The sequence below is a fragment of the Solanum pennellii genome, chromosome 1, assembly GCF_001406875.1.
Source record: "Solanum pennellii chromosome 1, SPENNV200".
NCBI classification, from domain to species: Eukaryota; Viridiplantae; Streptophyta; class Magnoliopsida; order Solanales; family Solanaceae; genus Solanum; species Solanum pennellii.
In genome coordinates this window covers 29,919,084-29,926,880 of record NC_028637.1, presented here as the reverse complement: position 1 = coordinate 29,926,880, position 7,797 = coordinate 29,919,084, and the positions used below count along the sequence as shown (strand labels likewise).

At 32.4% G+C, this 7,797-nt stretch overlaps 1 pseudogene; it reads right to left on the bottom strand.

Annotated features, from left to right (window-relative positions):
* Positions 1–260: 260 nt before the first annotated feature.
* LOC107019421 lies at positions 261–7,426 on the bottom strand (annotated as a pseudogene).
* Between the last annotated feature and the right edge of the window lie 371 nt (positions 7,427–7,797).

The following is a 7,797-nucleotide window of genomic DNA, read 5'->3' as shown; positions in this document are numbered from 1 at the left end:
TGAGATCAGCATTCTCATTTTGGGATATAAGTTGCTCAATAAATTCCATACCTAGGGGGTTGGTTTGTCCATCGATTTAGTAAGATTATTCTCAAACTGATTTGTAGCCTCATCAGATTTTTGTTGGTCACTCTGTTCCAAATTACCTAGCTGCGAAGAAGTTTTCGGCTATCAAAAAGTGCAGAAGTTCAATATGTCATTTGAGGTTCATGTGGTGATACTAAAAGCATGGAATCCATATCAAAGAGTAGAACACACATCTACACTTTCCTCAAATATTCAAAATTCTTCTTGGGAAACCCTGAATATGTTATTGAGAACAAGATGAGAAGACGTAGAACATTAATAAGTGGTTCCTGCTTATTTACACAAAGAATCTGCATTTATGTAGTGAGGAAAGAGTAAGCAAATAGAATATGAAAGCATTCACCTCGGAAGAAATGGAAAAGGGTAAATGCAGACCCCTTCCCCTCTCTTGCACTTCCAGCTCATGATATATATCACTTTTTTTTTTATCATCATTTCCTCTAACGGACAATCATTAATTGAAAATCAAGGAGACGATAAAATAAAAATTTCAAGGAATGCAATATTAACATTATATTTCTCATGTGTTCTATAGATGGCAATACATCTGTAGATTACAGTGCAAGACATGAGTTGGTAATATTCCAGGCATTTTTCTCTACGTGGTTATTTTATGCATTGAGAGTATCATTTGTTGAGAAAAATTCATCATATTTTTCTTTACCACATAATAAAAATAAAAAAATTGAGAGCACACCCTTGCTGACAGACACACAATAAAATACTACATGGCCTCATATCATGCATGCAAAGGATTTTTCATGCCAACAAAAGTTGGACTTGCATTTACAGTTCGCCAACATTTGACGCCAAGCACTTGGTGCAACAATGACTTTCGAGTACAGTTGAATATTTAAGAGAGAGCTGAAAGGTGCATATGGTCTAAAACTACCAAAGTGATCAATCATTAGAATGAAAAATTTTATTTTACTCACATATAATAGCTTTTAGCCTCGACAAAAGTTTTCTCCATATCAATTTGGGAAAGTAATAATGGTTTGGATTTAAACGTATTTAAATGCTGACCATGATTTATGTGTCTCTTGAACAGAAAGACAATAATTTCTAACATTGTTAAAACCATTATGATATTGTAGAATCAAACATTAGCAATAACTCTTACTGCCATTTCTGGCAATGAGTTATGCTCATTGACATAATCCTTCAATTCAGAGACAGTTTGGTTTTGCATGTAAAATAAAATGTAACACAGAAGTCAATTATTGAACTGGCAAAGCTAAGACATGCACATCTACGATTATTGACTAACCATGGTCTGCATTTCTTTGTAATCTTGCTTCGTGGAAGTTGCTTTTTGACGTATAACCTGCAATTACACTGCAAATGACATTTAAACAAATAGAAGACTAAAGAAAGTTCATGAGAAACTGAATCTTATGATACTACATGGAAGATTCATATGTATGTTGAAGTCTCCTAGACTGTTTTTTAAAAAATTGAAGAGAAAATAAATCAACCTGGACGACAACTTGAATTAACGGGAACCTTTATTTTCTTGCCTTCTTGCTGGACACACATAATAGATGAATCTAGTTCCACAGCACCATTATTGATACAAAGAAACTGCAAGAAGCCTATTAGAGAAAACTTTTTAAATATTTTCAGCATATATAGTTTGTTCATTGATCTAGAAGCTACAGACACATTATACAACCATGAACAACTGCCTAGACATTATTTCTAACAACACAGATCCATAGAAATTCTAAAAATACCAGTTTTACCTCATCCAACAGACCTTCATATGTTAACTATGAACACATTGGAGTGATCATATCCACCTGCACAATACCGGGAAAGTATTTATGCAATAATGATAAATGGATATAAAGGAAACAAAAATATTGCTCCACACAACTCAAGACACACTAACCAAACCAAGTAAAAATAGTATTTCCACAACCATGAAGGTTGAGGGATTACGAATAAAACTAAAATAGTAGAGAACTTAATTGATCATATAGAAAAAAAACATGGAATAAAACTATACTAAGTAGCAGGATTAGGCCAGCGGAACTATTAACTCTTTGATACGAGGCCATTAATTAAACAGCACGTTGGAAGAGTACGATAAGATGAACTTCATCTTTCCAGCATATTCTCTCACCTTTGTTTTCTGTCAAAACACACACTCTCTCTCTCACACACACAAACACATATCTTACACAATAGAATGACAACTACCTATTCTAGAAAGGGAAGCAACAACAATTAAAAACATAATATGATAAACTAGCATTAACCTTCAACATAATCCAAAATTATGTCTCATCTTTACCAAATAACCCATTAGGTCACTCAACAATCTTATGTGTTTTATAACTACATTTTATGAAATATAATGAGAGAGGAGAGGGAAGGGCTGTGATTTTCAAATTTTGTTGAATATTTTTTTTTCCAGTTTTAGTTAGTTAAATATGTGTTAAAAAATGACATTTTCAGTTACACCTATGTAATGTTGCGGTTTAATATGTTTGTTGTTCTGGAGTTTTAAAATGCCATTACCTGAAGCAGATTCACATCTTGGTGAGTAGGGGTAGCTGGCATATAGCTTTAAGAGCAAAAATGTGGATCGACATATGGCACATAAACAAGACAACTTTTATGACATGTACATTTATAGTAAGGGAAATATTTTTGGCAATACTTCCATTACTATAAACACCATATGATATACAAATTAGTCATTGTTGGACATGTAAAGTTTTGCAAGTAACAAATCGACACTACTTGATCAAACTAATAATATTAAGGTCCCTAGCATAGAAAAAGCCTCTACCTTGCCCTTTTTACGGTGTCACCATAACTCTGTCCGTTGTCGTCTATGAATAAGTTTTTCTCTTCTTAGACTTTCTCGAATAAACTCTTCTGTTTGAAATGGAAGCCTCCCATCCATTAGGAATTTTTTTTGAGTATTCTTTGTTTTATCCTCCCTCATATTCTATTGGTTCAAGTGAATGTTGCACTTTTCTTTTCCCTGTACGTAAAAATAATTAATCTTTAATTGTCCAGAAGATGAGTGATGTACCTATCAATAGAAAATGTATTAGAAGAATAAAAATTCTGTAGCACTTTACCTTTTTGCCTTTGCATATGGGGTGCTGAATTCTAATTCTTCATAAGCACATAAACTTGTGTGACTGTATAATTTTCCGACCCCTCTTTCAAATTGAAACTTCTCAATTTTAGTTTGAAGACCAAGTCCATCCCGCATAGATTGCAAATCTGGGACGGTACATCAGTCTCACTTTTGGACTATCGGTCAACCTCTTGTGAGCAAAACTATCAACAATTGTTTCTCTGCAACCCCATAAAACATGATCAAAGCAGTATTCCAACCATTGTCCTTGACCTTAACGTGTATCTTTAATCTGTGCATGCATAAAACATCGTTAGTGTTCCTTTGAATGTAAGTTGTGGCTACAATGCTACTTGCTCGCTTACCTACCATATGTAAAAATGAAGGTGTGTGTGTGTGTGTGCATATATATATATATATATATATATAGTCAATTCTTGTTGTAAGCACGGGCCCAACAATTTAAATTTTGGAAATAATTTTACTTGTGTTTGATCAACCTATAAAATATGTTTAAGATCTAACATAGCAATACATATTTTTAAATGAACTTAATTTCGAAAACACAATGTCCATCATTTAGTAACGAATCACATTTCTTAGGTTGGACAATTAAATAATTCAAATCAAATTAGAAACAAGTGATATGCACCATCATTTTTCTTTCAAGTTTAAACAATTAGTTCAATAGTAAGTTGGTCAAACATTCAAAATTTAGTATCCACATTCAAAGCTTATCAAATACATGCATTATAAGAAGGCAATCAATTATTATTACATAGATATTGAATGCACTACAGAAAATTTACTTGTAATTTAAGAATTGGCAATTTATTCTATGCTACATAATCAAGAATCAATATATCACGAAGTGACTAACACTACTCCAAAAGCGAGTTTTGTTACATCTCAATTAAAATTCAAGAAATATTGGAGCAAATAATGGAGAGGGTGTTATTGTACTCTACAAGATGTGTGATTAACTTTTGAAGCAATAGACCTCTCCAAANTAGTAGCATGTTGATTCAATGCCTTGTGCTTATGGTGTGAAGGGTTTATTATAGTACTTACCTCTATGTCGGTACTCTAGTTAGAATCTACTAACCCTGTAATAGTCATCCGATTTTAAAATATAACTTCTGCAATGGAAACGTTAGTTGCATTTGCACTTTCAATAGTGTGGACATCACTTGACTTCTTTGAGAACTTATGAAGCAAAGAGGTGATGTTGTCCTTTTTAAGATAAAATAAATTTTTCTTCCTGCGGTGGTGGCAAAAGTTAGTTCACCTATTATTGAAATACTAAATTTATTTGTCAGAATGTCCTATATACGTGACTATTAAAAGTTTCCAGTATATTGAGAAGAAGTATTTACCACTGAATTCATTAGAGTTGTAGCAGTAACGATCACAATGTATGGTCTGAAGAAGATGGATATGTGTAGGGGTAAAATATTTTCCCTTGATCCTCCCACAAAGTTATTCTTGCTTTCATAGTCATGTCCTCACTACAAGAGAATTAGTTGTTGCTTCTTTGGGATGAATGAATTTTAATGTAACGTAGATGAGATAAGAATATTAGGAATCGGTAAGAATGTGTATGTCGTGTTTCTTCCACTTTGAACTCATACTCTCTAGATCACCGATTCCATATAAGCAGCCAACAACATCTACAATTAAGGAGGAAATCATTTATTTTATATATTGGAGACCATGTATAATATAAATGACAATGGTTGATGTGCCTTATAGGACGATGATGTTGATGTCCCGGGAGAGAATCATCATTGATTGGATACAATTTGCAGGGATTTGAACAATATCATCCTGTAGTTCTTGGATGGTAGTTATCCACAAGAATGTTATTATAAAGTTTGAATGCACTGATATGTATTCACAAGTTATTTCTGAAACTTTGAAAATTATGATAATGACTTAACAACCGTTGCTCAACTTATCTTGGAACTTGTTAATTTGATTATTCCAGATTTCCGTATGCATCAAAGTTCCATGTTAGAAGTAAATGTGCAAGAATGTTTGAAATAACCCAATTCACAATGCTGTATAAATTGAAGATAAATCAAAGTTTGAAATATGTAAATACACAATTCTGTTTAAATTGAATATGAACGATTCAGTACCTTTTTGAAAGGGGAGTAAAATTATTGGTTTTTTCCAATTGTTAAAATGCGCTGTTCCGAATATTAGTTGTGTCACTGTTGATAAGGTTTAATTGTAGGGGCCGAAACAATGCCAGAGTGTTTGTGTTGTTTGGGTTGAAGTGTTGTTTAATGTAAGAGTTCGTAAAGGCAAGAGTATTCTTGGGAATATATTAAATTAAAATGGTTTTTTGGATGATGGAGGCTCCATGTAGGTGTCACTAAGTTTTTTCTTTATATATACATATATGACTATTTTTATATATGCTAATCCTTAAAAAAGGTAAAATAATTATTTTTGGATCAAACTTTGAGAAACAGACGTTCTTTATAAGAAACATCAAGTTCAAAGGATAATACATACTCATCCACCGGAATAAGATAAAATGGATACTCGCCTATAGTTAACAACTTATGAATTTTTTCTTCCTCGAGTATATGTCAGAATTGCATACAATTGTTAATGAGAAATGCATACAAAACTAAATCCATAAGAATTTTATCTTGGGTGTTAACAAAAAGGCAAAGCTTCTCACATAAAACTGCTCGATGAGGGAGAAATAAACAAAATACTCCCTTTTGAATCCTTTTAGAAATATCATTATGGGTGTGTGAGAAAATGAACTTCATCAAGGCAAGCGGCAATCGAACTAGATGAACAACTTTTGTGCAATCAGTTTGAACTGGTTCCACATTAAGATACCGCAATTCAGCCCCATGCACTTGTTTATGGGTGTAGAAAACACTGAAAAAGAAAAAAGTGTGAAAAAAAAGCTTGTTCATGGATACAACATGTTTTCCATGTCACAGAAAACTCATTGAACTCTTTTCCTTAGTGAAGTGTAGAATTTTACACTTTGTACGACGCTCTTTCTCTAGCATAAATTCATCGTCTTAATTATAACCCAAAACACAAAGGGCAGTGCTGCTGAACTTTAGATTTTGCTATGTGCAAGATATGGAAAGGCAAGACCAAAGTCGGCCTGCATTTACCCAAGAGGTTATTTCCCATTGATGCAAAAAATAAAAATAAAGGAGATATATCTCCAATCGTCTAGGCTTTGGTAAGGCAAAGTTACCAGATATATGTGCCAGTGAGAGATAATATGTACCAGTGGATTAGTCGAGGCATACAAGTTGACTCGGACAATAAAAATTAATTAAATTAATATATATTAACTCAACAAAATAGGATCAGTATTGTAATTCTTTTTTTTCCAACAGTGAGTATTTGACTAGACATATAAATTATGATTTGATCTAATTCCCATTGTTCTAGACAGACAGAGTATTAAAATGTCAAAGAAGTACAACTAAGCATTGTACTGAGTTTGTAAAATGTGTTGATTTTGAGGTGTTCTCCAACAACAAAACAAGTTCCCTTTTTTTAAAAAGTAAAGATTTCAACTCAATTTTAAAAAACTCAAAAACAAAGGAAATATTCAACCCAAAAGAAATTTGCAATAACCCCTAAATAGGAAGTGCGAAAACTCAAAAATTCAACTCAAACTCAGTAAAGTAAATAATTCATTATAAAATCAAGAGACAGAATTACCTTTAGGAGTGAGCTCTGTACAATAAGCGAGAGTGAACCTCCAAGCTTAAGATCAATCACCAAACACTTTTTCCCCAGAATCAGCAACTCCAACTAAATATTCAATTAACGTTTCAACTTTTTCAGTTAAATTTATTGAAAAAACAGCAGAAAAGAGGAAAAAAACTCATGTTCTTCAAAATCGTAATGAGCTCTTTCTGTGATTGATCTCTCTAAAGTCAATTTTGAGAGAACTTTATTAAATTGGAGACAAAAAATTTGCATAAACACTGATGTACATTATTATTATGCATATGTAATTGTACCTTAATGATTTAAGATTTATCGGAGCATTATCAAAATTCGGAACTTAGCGCCATTTTCAATCAATATCTCGATTTTTTGTTGTTCAATGATTTGAATTCTTATTTTTTAGTAGGGACTTTAGGGAAATATAGTCCAAGTTTAATGTGGGCCTGTTGGACCTTCAAATGTGCTTTATACAATACCCAGTTAGATTCACTGTTTACTTTTTCTACCAGACATTGTTATACTATAACAACAAAAAAGCTAACTCTCAAAACCTGTCCTCAATTCGAATAGCAAGTCGTAACTCACGTGCATACATAAGATATATAGGACCAAACTTTTATTGGTAATTGAATTCCTATATGGAGCATCCTTATTGTAGTCAATTTGAGTCTAATTCCACCTACCATAATATAATAAAATAGAGATATTGTTTTTGACAGACTCCAAACTCAAGATAATTATATATGTATAATATATATTAGATGGGCACGGTCCGTGTTGAAATTTTTATAGGGAAAATTAAAAATTTATTACACAAAAAATTCTTTACTAGAAAAAAATAAACCCTTCATTATTGAAAATAGCAATTCAACCCTTCTTATTTC